The following is a 15519-nucleotide window of genomic DNA, read 5'->3' on the forward strand; positions in this document are numbered from 1 at the left end:
AAGTAATCTTTTTACAAAATAGCTATATTAACATCAAAACGTCCATAAACTATATTTTTATATGTACCTCCTAGTTACCTTAACTTTTATTATAAAATTAAAGATAAGTTTTGGGGCGATGGTGAAGACTGCCATTCAAGACTAATCTTAAAGAATCATCCTTAACATATCTACTGTTACAAATTCTTAGAAGAACTGTTACCATGAGGAAATAATTAGGCAAGAAGAGTATTATGCTACTTATAAAATAGATAAAACTGCAAATAACTGAAATAGCCACAACAGAATAGTTAAAGGAATAAAAATTCTGCTGTATTACTGGTTATACAGTTTCAGTTTGGAATAATGAAAAAGTTCTGGAGATGGATTAGTGTTAATGGTTATGAATGTACTTAATGTCACTAAATTGTACCCTGAAAATTATTACAATGGTAAATTCTATATTATGCATATTATAATATTTTAACACATTAAAAAAAGCAAAAAAACAAAAAATGCTGTGGTATAGCTCTATTTATTGACATTGAAAGATGTTCCTTATATTCATTAAGGAGGAAAAGAAAAACAGGGTATGCAATATAAAAATAAAACACTGGAAAGATATACAGCAAAACGATTAACAGTGGTTAACCAGTCTTTGGTGGTAGGATTATACGTGATTTTCTTCTACGTCCTTAGCCATTTGAAATACAATCTGAAATATATTACATACATTAAATAACATCTATTACATATTAAATAAATTACTTCAGATTAAGAAAACAATACAAGGAAGTTCATAGCCTTTTTACCCAATTTCATACCCAGGAGTTTGTTCTAAGAAAATAATTCACCCAGAATCAACAATGTACATGCATGAAATTAACTGAAGTATAATGTTAGAAAGATATGATTGATACTATAACAACACTGAATATTATACAGCATTTTAAAAATCTAGATTTATGGAGAACTCATAACAATAAATAAGAAAATACAGAAAAATGGACAAATTGTCTTAGTAATTAGCAAGAAAAAATGGTTAGCTGTAAAAACACTGATGTCCAACTTTATTCAAAATCCAAGAATTACACAAGATCCCCTTGTTTTTACCTACCAGGTTAGCAAAGATTTAAAATATACATACCACCCATATTAGCAATATGTGAGGAAATGTGGACCCTGATGCTTAGGTATGCTATTTTTTTTTTCAAAGATTTTATTTATTTATTTGACAGAGATAGAGACAGCCAGAGAGAGAGGGAACACAAGCAGGGGGAGTGGGAGAGGAAGAAGCAGGCTCCTAGCGGAGGAGCCTGATGTGGGGCTCGATCCCAGAACGCTGGGATCACGCCCTTAGCCGAAGGCAGATGCTTAACCGCTGTGCCACCCAGGCGCCCCAGGCATGCTATTTTTGGAGGTCAATTAGAAAGCATCACATTTTTAAAAGTCTTCTGACTCCGTAATTCCTCGGGTGAGAATTTCCAAATATTTATTACCACTTACAACACCAAGATACAGAGAAGAGGAAATTTACTGCAGAATTGTTTTAACTTAAAACCTTAAAATTGGGGCACCTGGTTGGCTCAGTGGGTGGAACATGAGGCTCTTGATCTCAGGGTTTAAGTTCGAGCCCCACATCGGGTGCAGAAATTACTTTAAAAAAAAAAACTCTTGCTGGGGCGCCTGGGTGGCGCAGTCATTAAGCGTCTGCCTTCGGCTCAGGGCGTGATCCTGGCGTTCTAGGATGGAGGCCCACATCAGGCTCCTCCGCTGGGAGCCTGCTTCTTCCTCTCCCACTCCCCCTGCTTGTGTTCCCTCTCTCACTGGCTGTCTCTATCTCTGTCAAATAAATAAATAAAATCCTTAAAAAAAAAAAATCTTAAGAAGAAAAAACCTTAGTATCTATCAGTGGAGAGAGTAAGGTAAATAAACGTGGACACATCTGTAAATAGCAATAAAACACTCTGCAGCTGCAATAAAAAAGATCTACATGTCCTAAATATAGAAAGACAGCCAAGACTTAATGAGTAAAAAAACTAAAACATGTAAAATCATGCAAACAGTATTACATGTATGTAAATTTTAAAGACTTTTATAATAGAAGGGGGAAAGAGATTACTGTTATTTCAAATCTACATTATTAGAACTTTTATTATTGATTGCTTTTAGTTTAAAAGTAAAACAAGGTCTGGGGTGCCTGGTTGCCTCAGCCCATGGAACATGCAATTCTTGATCTTTGGGTTGTTAATTCAGGCCCCACACTGGGAGGAGAGTTTGCTTTAAAAAAAAAAAAAAGTAAAACAAGGTTTTGTTTTAGTGATAGGGAGACTTCAGTAAAAAGTGCCCACTGGCAATGCCTGATAAACTATTATGTTAAAAAGATTACATTTTACCATAATTTCTTTTAAAAAGGAAAAAAAATGCAGATTACAAACTGGTACAAAACTATTTACTATTAGAATACCAAAAAGAAGAAACAAAAAAAAGAAAAAAAATGACAGCACTACCGTTTAAAAAGGCCATCACAGATAAGGCCTTCAAGTATTTCATGTTGTCATACTGCCTCTTTCACAAAGACTACGGTTCCTGTTTCAATGACAGTAGTCAGTTAAAGAAATACTATACTTTGTTAAGCAATTAAAAATACCACCTATTCCACCCTGGGTCAGAAGGATGAAAGTGATTTATTTTTGTTTAGCATGATAACTAAAGATAAGGAAAGCAATGTGTCTTACGGTACAGAACACCACGTAGTAGAAGAAAATCACATTGCTCAGTATTCTATCACAGGCTAAGAGGAAGACTATGTTGCTCAGAGCTTTGCTCTCTAATACTGCACGAAAGCTGTAGGCTTTCTGAAATGAACTGATCTGGGTTGAAGGTTAGACCAAAAATGTATTAAAGATAATGTGTAATAATATACAAGTAAATGATTAACATACTGTCCACATGGCCTAAGAATTTTATAAACTAAGACTTACGGGTAATGTATGACATTCCCTGATTAATCAAGTAGGCCTTTTTCTTTTCCAAATAGACCTTCTACTCCCCAAAACACAATGATAGAGAAATTAATTTCATCTCCTCTATATATTAAAGTTTTATGTATTACAGTGAGCTGTGTCTTTGTATATATGGGTGTATATGTTTGTATTATTTAATTAATGCTTATTTTATACTGAAGCTTTTTCAAATAAAATGAATCCTAAAAATAAAGCATCAAGAGGAAAACAGTACATATCTACCAATAAGGAAGTTCACACAGTGGGTGTAATATGTTAAAAACTAAAACTCTTTCAGAAGATCATTCCTTCATTAAACACAGATCACTGAAAACTGTTGCCTCTTCTAATTACAAAGAATGAGGGAAAATGGGATAAATGTCATTTAGTTTCAAGACTTTCATTGTCAGCTGCAAAGCTTTATCCAATAAAAGAATTACTTATTATTTGCAATCCTCACTGAAATATTAGAATTAAGATATCCTTGGCTGAGTCTGGCCTTTGATGGGCTGTAACTCTTACAAGGGGGGAAAAAAGCCATCAAAGAAGGGAAGAGACCATTAAATAACAGTGTGATGATTCTGCGTTTGACACTTAAGTATCTAAAGGGGATATACCATATAATCTTAACAAAACTTTTAGCCTCTAACAATAAAATGGTTCATAAATCATTCTTCTAACATAAAAACAGCATTTCCAAAAACTAGGTGTGTTTTAAGAGTTCATAGATTGCAAGGCATCCCATCCATATTAAGTCCCCTGCTAAGATTCACTCACTTTTAAAACTTTAAAATGGCTTTTAGGGGCGCCTGGGTGGCTCAGTCAGTTAAGGGAGCAACTCTTGTGGGGCGCCTGGGTGGCTCAGTCGTTAAGCGTCTACCTTCGGCTCAGGGCGTGATTCCGGAGTCCTGGGATCGAGCCCCGCATCAGGCTCCTCTGCTGGGAGCCTGCTTCTTCCTCTCCCACTCCCCCTGCTTGTGTTCCCTCTCTCACTGGCTGTATCTCTCTCTGTCAAATAAATAAGTAAAATCTTAAAAAAAAAAGGGGGGGGGAGCAAATCTTGATTTCAGCTCAGGTCACGATCTCAGGATCATGGGATCGAGTCCCATGTCAGGCTCCACACTCAGCACAGAGTCTGCTTGAGTTTCTCTCTCCTTCTTCCTCTGTCCGTCCCCCCTTCTCCTTCTCTCTCTCTCACTGAAATAAATAAATCTTTTTAAAAAAATAAAATAAAATGGCTTTTATTTTAAGCCTTCATTTTGAAAGGCCTATTTATTATTTATCATTATTACTTAACTATTATTTAAAACTTCAATTATTTTCCTAAGCACTAAAAAAATATATTCCTTGGGGGCGCCTGGGTGGCTCAGTTGGTTAAGCGACTGCCTTCAGCTTGGGTCATGATCCCAGGGATCGAGCCCCACGTCAGGCTCCCTGCTCAGCGAGCAGCCTGCTTCTTCCTCTTCTATATATATATATATGTATATATATATATATATATATACATATATATATATATTCATTCCTTGGGAAGGCAGTTAAGTAGGAAGTTGAAGCCTCAAAATCCTCAGAGGCCTGGGAAACATCAAGTCCCAGCACTACCTGAGCAACAACTCACCGTACACTTAATGGAGAGAAATTTGAGATAAAATTGACCAGTGGGAAAATAACTTTCATAGGATGCTAAGGATTTTTCAAAAACTCCATGAAAATTAACTCTGTAAATGACCCACCATTAGCATCCACATATCAGAATATTGTCTTCATCTTTCTAAATACAGGAAGCTATCACCACTTTGAGATCTAATACTCAGCAAAATGAGAAAGTACATTCTCTACAAAGGCTATTCCAAAAGTTGATTCGCTGGCTCCTGCAGACAAAATTAATTTTTAAAAATCATTGTCAAACGCTCATTCTGGTTAGTTTACAAAGAATAACATTAAGGACCAATGCATTTTTAAACTGGATATGTTCTATTAAAGCCAGTCATCACAGAATGCACTCAAAGGATTTTTAATCCAGTGCAGCAGAGCTAAACTTCCTGTTTTAATCCAGAGTCTTACTGTTTCTAGGCTATCAGTTTCTAGGTTATCAACACATTAACACAGAACTATAATGCAAAATTTTAAGGAACCAAAGAATTTATTTTAGTGTTTTAAGTTAAGTCAGAAAAATTTTCAGTTGAGCATGCCAAGATTTATCAACCTGAATAAAGATTTTTTTTTTAAAGAGCTATTTATTTGAGAAAGAGCTCAGGGGAGGGGTGGTGAGGAGGGACAGAAGGAGAGCCAGACAGAGAATCCCAAGCAGGCACCACATGCAGCATGCAGCACGGAGCCTGACGGGCTCAATCCCACAACCCTGAGATCATGACCCAAGCGGAAATCCAGAGTCGGATGCTTACCCAACTGAGCCACCCAGGCACCCTTCAACCTTAATAAAGATTTGAGTGACACACATATGAATTACAATTTAAAAGACTACTTTTTCATCATGTTAATAGTTTTATGTCAGTATGATGTCCTTAAGACACTTGCACAAATCTAAGAGGTAGAACTGGGCACACCATAATCATTATAAATCCCCAGTTATAAATTAAAAGACAAGCAGAGGTACTATTTATGAGCCCCTCAGTGGAGTCCAATGACCACTCACTGACGGGCGTCTATGGAAAGTTCTGTAATACAAAGGACTACAGTGTCTTTCCAACAAATAAAATGTGTTAGATACTGTTAACTTCTCCCTTTATTCTTAATTCCCTCAGGGTAGGCTTGGCACCAAGCAGCTTTAATTACCACACATTTGTTCAAAGCCTGTTTAAGATCTCCATCCCTAGTGAGCCACTAGTAAAAAAAACAAACAAAAACACTGAGAATTTTAAGACTTTAGAATCACACTTTCCTTAAATCAGAGGTTCTTACGTTAATATAGAACTGAGTGTATGTGGATTTTGGGGGGGGACAGTCACAGCTTTCACCAGGGTTTCAAAGGGGTCTGTAACCTTAAAAAATAATAATAATAAAGTCCTGGGAGTATGTTTGGCTTTCATAAATTTTTGTACCTTCAAGTTCTTATCTCACTACCCCAAACTACTTTTTTCAGTCCCTTCTTGTGCTTAATCAAGACATCATAATGGATAAGACGCCTGGCTCCTCAGAATGTTAGAAGGATGTATATATAATATAGGACAGAAAGAGCAATGAATTTAAAAGTCAGAAGACCTGGATTTGCATTTTGGTTCTTTAACCACCATTTGAAGAATCTTAACTTTTCCATTTGAAATGTACAAACAATAGCCACCTTCAGGACTATGGTGAAAAGTAAAATTACAAATATAAAGGATTGTTTACTGTAAAACAGAAATAGCAAGTACTGGGGCACCTGGGTGGCTCAGTCGTTAAGCGTCTGCCTTTGGCTCAGGGCGTGATCCCAGCGTTCTGGGATCGAGCCCCACGTCGGGCTCCTCTGCTGGGAGGAGCTTCTTCCTCTCCCACTCCCCCTGCTTGTGCTCCCTCTCTCGCTGACTGTCTCTCTCTCTGTCAAATAAATAAAATCTGTTTTAAAAATAGCAGGTATTGTATTTACATTAAGTTCTGACCACTGAAATATAATTTCTTCCAGCAAAAAGTCACTACAGCCTCAACTTGCAAGGAGCATCGGACCTCTAAGCTTTAAGGACTCTATGTTTCCAGCCTAACTCTGGTTGGCATCAGAGCAATTCCAACACGGGTTAAAGACTCCCTTATATTTCCACACACCCCTGCCCCCTGTTATTTCTCCAATGCCCATTTTTAAAGCACAATGACATCATTTCCCTTATCCTTGTATAGTAAAATAGCTGTTAAAGAGGATACGCTCTGGTGTCACACTGCCTGGGTTCAAATCCTGACTGCATGGCTTTGTACTCATCGCCCTGTAGCTTAGGTGCATGTATAAAGGGGAAACTATGAGGCTTAAATAAAATACATGCAAAATAAAAGCCTTCAGACAGGTCCTGGCATTTACAAAGTGAATGGTCGAAAACATTAGTCATGAGGAAATGTTTATGTTGCAAAGCTTTAGTTCCCAGGAAGCCTGATGCAAACTTGTTTTGTTTTATGATTGGTATGTTTAACACAATGGTTTCCATTCTCTAATCTTCATTATAAAACCGTATAAAATGGCATTCATAAGTTAATATAAAATATTCAAGGCCCATTAATTTTTTTGCTGTATTTTTTTCAGCTTTATTGAGATACATGCAACCTTGCTTTTTTTTTTTTAAGATTGTATTTATTTATTTATTTGAGAGAGAGACAGAACGCACAAGCAGGGAGCGGGGAGGGCAGAGGGAGAGGGAGAAGCAGACTCCCTGTTGAACAGGGAGCCCAGACATGGCATTCAATACCAGGACCCCGAGATCATGACCTGAGCCGAAGGCAGACGCTTAACCGACTGAGGCACCCAGGCGCCCCTATGCAAGCTTGCTTCTTAAAGGAGAATGTACTATCAGGTTTCCATGCTTAAGAGAGCTTTTCTAAGATTGTTTTAGGTATGTAATTCAAGGGTAGAGACACTTAATGGATCTGCTAAGAGAGGAACTACTAGGGTGGCAGTAGAATTCAACTTCTATACCATAAAATTTAACACTGTAGTGGGCAAGCCCATGTATGGTTCCACAATATTAGTGTTTTCTATTAACCAAGCCATTTCCTGTATGTCCACTATATAAAACGTCCTAACTACATATTCTCTTATTGGGGCAAAAACTAAGCAACAGAATAGGTTTAAAATAATTTTCCCTAATGCAAAAGTAATGCTCATTAATGAAACATCAGAGAATACATATGAAGAAGAAAAAAATTAGCCATAATCTCAGGAAAACCTACTACATTTTGGCATACATATTTCCAGTATTTTTTAAAATGCTTATCTTCATAATTTTCAAAAAATTTTAATCATAATTTAAATATACATATGCTTCCTTTTACTTACACTTCACTTATACCTTACTAATACTGTAAGCATTCAGTATTTCATTGTATTGATACTTTTTAAAATTTATTATTAGAAATTTAGGTTATTTCCTTTACTTTCCAATGTTAATCATTATAAATAAAACACCCAGGGGCACCTGGGTAGCTCAGTCAGTTAGGCTCCCAACTTGATCTCAGCTCATGTCTTGATTTCAGGTTGTGAGTTCAAGCCCCGCACTGGTTTCCACCCTGGACATGGAGCCTACTTAAAAAAAAAAAGAAAGAAAGAAAGAAAGAAAGAAAGAGAAGAAAAATCCATACCTTGGTGCCCTGGTAGCTCAGTCAGTTAAGCCCCCCCCCCCCCCCCCCCGACTCTTGATTTCGACTCAGGTCATGACCTCAGGGACATGGGATCAAGCCCTGCAGTGGGCTCCACACTCAGCAGGGAGCCTGCCTGGGATTCTCTTTCTCTTCCTCTGCCCCTCCCCTCCTCAAATAAATAAATAAGTCTTAAAAAAAAATCCATACCTTCTAGGAAGTTTGTTTTAGCCTCAATCAATGGTCATATTTTATGTACTGCAGTTACAGGAAAAAATAAATCAACTTGACCACAGTGGTCATAGTAGTTTAAGTAGTTTAAGACTCCCTTTTTAAGAATGACAGCTTAGGGGCACCTGGGTGGCGCAGTCCATTAAGTGACCTCCCTCGCTCAGCAGGGAGTCTGCTTGAAGATTCTCTCCCTCTGCGTGCATGCACTCTCTCTCTCTCTAGAATATATAAATTTTTATTAAAAAAATGAATGACAGCTTATTCTGGCTCTACAGATAGATACCAGCTACATATAAGTGTATGTAAGTGTAAAAATTACTTTTGAGGAGGAATTTAAAACTAAAACTACCTTCGCAGAACAGTACTGAGGATGTTCAATAAATGTTATTGAACAAGTAAAAATTCTCATCACGAAAGTTAATGTTAAGCATCTCTACAAAGCTAAAGATGAAAAGTATAAAGTCAAAAGGTCTGACTGGTAAAAATGTGCCAATGAAGAAAACTTGATGACAAGACTTTGTAAACAGAGAACAGTTCAGTGAAAATACACCATGCCCCTCACTGAGATGTGAGTAAGATCACCCAGTGAGGCGAGGCTCATGTTGTGGCACAGGCTTTATGTCAGTTATGGTGATACCAAAATTCTCAGTCTTAAGTCCTTCCAGAGACAAGATTGCAAGAATAGATGTCCCCTTTAAAAAAAAAAAAAAAACCAGGGGCGCCTGGCTGGCTCAGTCACTGGAGCATGCGACTCTTGATCTCAGGGTCGTGAGTTTTGAGTCCCACTCTGGATGTAGAGATTACTGAAAAATAAAATCTTAACATAAATAAACAATAAATTTTTAAAAAATCAGTTGCCCATACACCCAGTCTCACCATGAGAAAAACAAGATAAATTCCAAGAATGAGACATCCTACAAAATACCCAGTCAGTACTCCTCAAAACTGTCAAGTTCATCAGAAACAAAGTCTGAGAAACTGCAACAACCAAAAAAAAGCCTAAAGAGACATGACAACTAAATGTAATGTGGTATCCTGGATGAGATCCTGGAACAAAAGAGGGGTATTAGCTAAAAACTAAGGACTAAGGAAATATGAATAAAATGCCTGGACTTCAGTGAATAACAGTATCAGTTCATTAATTACAGCAAATACGTCATAATAATGTAAGATGTTAATAAAAGGGGAAATTGGGTGAAGGAATATATGGGAACTTTATCTTCACAATTTTTCTGTAAATCTAACAGTTCTTAAAAATATAAAGTCAATTAAAAAAATTATTTGGATCAATTTTTATGTGTTATGTTCCAAACTTCTGACCCCAAAGATAGCTCTCAAGAAGCAAAACACATACGGGTGCCCAGCTGGCTCAGTCAGCGGACCATGCAACTCCTGATCTTGGGGTTATGAGTTTGAGTCCCACTTTAGATGTAGAGATTACTTAAAAATAAAATCTTTAAGAAGCAAAAACAGGGACACCTGGGTGCCTCACTTGGTTAAGCATATGCCTTTGGCTCTGGTCATGATCTCCAGGTCCTGGGGATCCAGCACCGCGTTGGGGCTCCTTTCTCAGCAGGAGTCTGCTTCTTCCTCTCCCTCTGCCCTTCCCCCCAAATCGTGGGCACGCTTGTGCGCACATATACATTCTCTACTCTCAAATAAATTCTTAAAAAAAAAAAGAAAGAAAAGGCAGCAAAAACACAGTCATATCTGTTTATTATAAATGTTATAAAACAGAATGACAAAATAAGACCAAAAAGGCCCATTTTCTTACATTTTAGTTGATACTGGTTATATGGGAAAATTTATTGTCTTCCCTTTCGGAAACACTTTTAAACTTTCCACTTCACAGAAGCATAGATAATTGAAGTTCTTACCAAACCCTCTACTGGTTTTATACTGTTCTCTGCAATCAATGCACCTCTTACACATGCACAGATCCTAGATTTATTTCTACTGAGTCAGGCCTTCGCAGAACTAAGTTTCTCTTATGACTACAACTCTCGAATTTTTGGTCTTAGGACCCATTTATTTTTTGTTTTTTTAAAGATTTTATTCATTTATTTGTCAGAGAGAGAGAGAAACAGAGTGAGAGCAGCAGGCAGAGGGAGAAGCAGGCTCCCCTCTGAGAAAGGAGCCTGATGCAGGACTCGATCCCAAAAAACCTGGGATCATGACCTGAGCAGAAAGCAGGTGCTTAACTGACTGAGCCACCCAGGTGTCCCATGGACCTCTTTAAAAACTCTCAAAATTGAGGACCTCAAAGAGCTTTAGTCTATATAGCTTATATCTATTCACTCTGATCACAACAGAAATTTAAAATATTTTATGGGCACCTGGCTGGCTCAGTTTGAAGAGCGCGCAACTCTTGATCTTGGGGTCCAGAGTTCAAGCCCTACTTTGGGTGCAGAGATTACTTAAATAAATAAAAACTTAAAAAATAAAATGTTTTAGGGGCGCCTGGGTGGTGCAGTCGTTAAGTGTCTGCCTTCGGCTCAGGGTGTGATCCCAGCGTTCTGGGATCGAGCCCCACATCAGGCTCCTCCGCTGGAGGCCTGCTTCTTCCTCTCCCACTCCCCCGCTTATGTTCTCTCTCTCGCTGGCTGTCTCTCTCTGTCAAATTAATAAATAAAATCTTTAAAAAAAATTTTTAAAATAAAATAAAATAAAATGTTTTAAATCAATTCATTTAATATTAAGCAAAAAATAAAAGAATGCATTGTTTTATGTTGCATATATTTTGCAGATCTCTTTATGTCTGGCTAAATAGAAATAGGCTGGAATTTCATATCTTCTTCTATAGTCAATCAGCTGTAGTATATTGTTTTGGTTAAAGTGTATCAAGAAAATCTGATTACATATATTTAGTTGAAAAGAGGAAGTTCCCTTGGACCTGCTGAAAAGGTCTTGCGAACACTCCCAAGAGTCAGTACTCAACCCAAACCCTGGAAACAACTCTTAATAATCCTAATCCTACAGAATTCCCAACCAATATGTCCCTCCAAGGAACTCTATCCATCCAGATTTTAAAAGCAGCCCCTTAAGTTGTTTTATCTATTCTCTAACAATCATTTCTTGACCTATTGCATAATGGCAACATTTTTAGAAAAGGTATACCAATGTCAACCCAGTCTTCCCTAAAAGCCCTACCACCAAAAAGATCCTGAAACTATCAAAATAATCATTTGCAAACATACAGGGAGGATTAACAATGGTACTAAAGGGGCACCCGGGTGGCTTAAAAAAAAAAAGAAAAAGTTGGACTAAAATATTAAGGACCTTTGTTAAAATTATAACGCCTATAATTGGCAGGGCCTGGTAAAAGCCATCAGTTTTCAGTTTTACAGACAGCTTATTTAAAAGAATATTAAGTGTCCAAGCACTGTTTCTATGGAGGAGCATCTATTAGTAAATGAAAATACACTGGTAAAAAAGGGACAGGCCATGGTACTTACTTTTTAAGCATCAGTCCCAATAAGGTCCTCTTTCATCACTTATTCTTTTTTAATTTTACTTATTTATTCGGGAGAGAGAGAGAGATTAGGAGAGAGAGTGGGGGGGGGAGGCGTGTAGGGAAAGGAAGAAGTGGACTCCCCGCTGAGCAGGGAGCCCAGCACAGGACTCAACCCCCAGAGTCTGGGATCATAACCCAAACCGAAGGCAGATGCTTAACCAACTGAGCCACCCAGGCGCCCCTCTCTTTCACCCCTTTTAATAAAACTTGGTAACAATAATCTGTATTTGCAGGGCCTCTAAATGACTTGATTTATTATTGTCAAAACCATGTGAAAATACCATGGAAAACGGTCCTCCCAAACCTTCAAAAAGATGGTTTCCTTTCCAGGACACTTTACAGGAACAAGCTAAGTACCGCCTTGTTTATAAACAGTAAGAGTAACGTAATAACAAGATCACATGAAGACCTTATTCTCAAAATGTTCCTAACAGATGTCTACCAAAGTTATCTACTGAAGTGATTCATACAAATTTTTGGCATATTCCCCCAAAATCTTATCTATAGGTCTCTATATGGAAGCATCCTTTTAAAAATCACTCAGAAGGATAATAAGAAAGCTAAATCCCTAGTACAAGTCATCTTCCACTCAAATGGGTTGACATCACGAAAGGTCGATTATGAAAATTTAAGAGGAAAGCATTATTTCTTTCAGATCATTCATAGACTTCTCATGACACAAAACTCACCAAATGAAACCAGAAGAAATTTCAGATTCTTCTCCCCTACAGCGATTACAATTGGCACAAATATTACTTCAATGTGCCTAGACCAAGCCATGTTACAATCAAGTAGCTATACTGCCAGAGTTTCTCCCTCAAGGAAGTTTAGTAAGTAGTTTTCATTCTGTTTTCTTTCTTAAGTAGGATCCCAGTGAGGAAAAGACAATTTCTCACAGAAAATTGAGGGTACCAAGGTTAAGAAAAGATGACATACTTCAGAGAAAGGTTCTGGCAATGATCTATCAGGGGAAGGGGTTAAGGAAAAAAGTTGGACTCTGCCCCTACAACCTTCCCCTCAGCACCACCCAAACCCACCTAGGCACCGAGGGAAGGGAAAGGTAAACAGCCCACACCCTAACTTGAAGGCCTCACTGAATCTGTAAACACATGTTCTACAACTTCAGTACTTTACAAACGACACTCACAGGTTCACAATCAAGGTCACAAGAGAGACAGCAGTGACACTAAAAATCAGCCTGAGGCTCTGAGAAGATACTAAAAAACTATAAAATCTTTGTTTTGCTTGATGTTCCATTTGAAGACAGATTTGGCAGTTGTATTAAAAAAAAAAAACATAAATAGTAAGCCGTTCATTTCACTGGACGCAAATATTTAACAGCTATGTAGCCCTGCTACAATTAACTGCAAGCCTAACGTTAAAAGTGGAAATAATTTTAGAACCTGTATGATCCCTAACAGCCATATTTGAAGTAAAAGACTGAAGCCTGGACATGAACAGGAATTGCTAGGAAGCTTCTCCATTCATCCCACTGCCAGATCACTTAAAAGTTATATAAGGGCAACATGCGATTCTACTCAATATACTAGAATTCTGACCATGTTTCAAGGCTAGATAGATCTATTTGAAAGAGAAAAGGATGCATTGACACACAAGCATGCTCAATTTACAATGGTAGATAAATAGGTCTTATCTCCAAAGGTCTTAATATTCTATATCTCAAACCATGCTCTGTTATTATTGTAGACACAGCACCATCAACCGCCTTATTTCACATTTATTGCCACATTTAATAATAATTTGATTTAAAAGATAACCCACTTTAAACTAAAATATGCACAAACTGCAGCCTGATAAAACTGGTCCTCATTTGAATCAAAGGGACAAATGCTATAAAAGCTCTTCTATTATCTACTTTTCCAGGTCTTTTTTTTTTTTTTAAGATTTTATTTATTTGACAGAGAGAGAAAGCATAAGCAGGGGGAGGGGCAAAGGGAGAGAGAGAGAAGCAGGCTCCCCGCTGAGCAGGGAGCCTGACACAGGGCTCAATCCCAGGACCCAAGGATCATGACCTGAGCCCAAAGCAGCCGCTTAATCAACTGAGCCACTCAGGCGCCCCAACTTTTCCAGGTTTTAAATAAAGGATTTTGCAGTTGTGTCTGGAATTGAGACTTAAGCAAATCATCACGATAAGGTCATATAAGTCTCAAATACTGACTCTCAACAAACCTGCTTTTTCCCCCAGCACTTTTCCTGCAGCCTACAACCAGATCCTCTTCCTTTTGTAAATGTTGATGTTTCTGGAGGTTCTGTCAGATTCTCATTCTCATTCTATACCCCTATTTCCTCCACTAATCTTGCCCCAATCCAAAGCCCTCCCAGGCATCCCACGCAGCCTTCTCTCCCTATACTTTATCTACCTCCACATCCCTCCAATCCTAGGATCTTCAACCATACTATATACAGTTTCCGTTACTTGCACACATCACACCATATAATCTAGTTGCAGATCTTTCTCACCAGTAGACTATGAATTCCTTTAAGGAAAAGCTGTTTAATTCATTTCTTTTTTTTTTTTTTAAGATTTTATTTATTTATTTGACAGAGAGAGACAGCCAGCAAGAGAGGGAACACAAGCAGGGGGAGTAGGAGAGGAAGAAGCAGGCTCCTAGCAGAGCAGGGAGCCCGATGCGGGTCTCGACCCCTAAAACCTTAACACAATGCCTGGCACTTCTTGAAACATCAATAAATGTACTGAATTGGGGTGCCTGGGTGGCTCAGTCATTTAAGTGTCCAACTCTTGGTTTAGGCTCAGGTCAAGGGTCTCAGATCATGTTGGGCTCCGCTCTGAGCTCGATGTGAAGTCGGCTTGTTCCTCTCCCTCTCCGTCTGGCCCTCCCCTCACTTGCGCTCTTCTCTCTAAAATGAATAAATAAAAATCTTCAAATGTACTGAAGTAAACCCACAACCAAACCCAAGGACCCAGTTCATTTCTTCATTCACCAGAGCTGACAAAAAGGAGTCCCTAATTGCTGGTAGTAGAGTTGAGAAATTCTACTAATTCAGAGTCAACAGATAGAGAATTCCTTACATTATTAACAGCTGCCTAAACCTCATCGGGGAACTATCTAAAACCAGTAGTTCTTAAACCTAGATGGGTTTAAAAAAGACTAGAGGAGGGCGCGTTGGTGGCTCAATTGGTTAAGTATCTGCCTTTGGCTCAGGTCATGATCCCAAGGTCCTAGAGTAAGTCCCGTGTCAGGCTCTCTGCTCAGCTTCTCCCTCTGCCCCTCCCCTCTGCTCATTCTCTCTCTCTCAAAAATAAAATGACCAGAGGAGCGTCTTAAAATTCAAACACGTGGGCATCCCATGAGATTCTAATTCAATTCTGGGGCAGAGCCCAGGATGATTTTGATGGGAAGCAGGGCTATATTCAGGGGGCCTAAGGCTTAATGGATACTCTTCCATTGAACCTGGGTGGTCACTGAAATTGATGAGCCAGGACTTTCCACACAAATGAGCCAAGCAACCAACAGTATATGAAATGCAAAGCTC

General features: G+C 38.3%; 1 protein-coding gene across 2 annotated transcripts in view; it reads right to left on the reverse strand.

The window, feature by feature from the left end:
* The window catches only part of KDM5B (lysine demethylase 5B), a 74812-nt gene that overhangs the window by 48067 nt on the left and 11226 nt on the right, over positions 1-15519 (reverse strand). The window lies entirely within an intron of this gene.

Source organism: Ursus arctos, unplaced genomic scaffold (assembly GCF_023065955.2).
Source record: "Ursus arctos isolate Adak ecotype North America unplaced genomic scaffold, UrsArc2.0 scaffold_2, whole genome shotgun sequence".
NCBI classification, from domain to species: Eukaryota; Metazoa; Chordata; class Mammalia; order Carnivora; family Ursidae; genus Ursus; species Ursus arctos.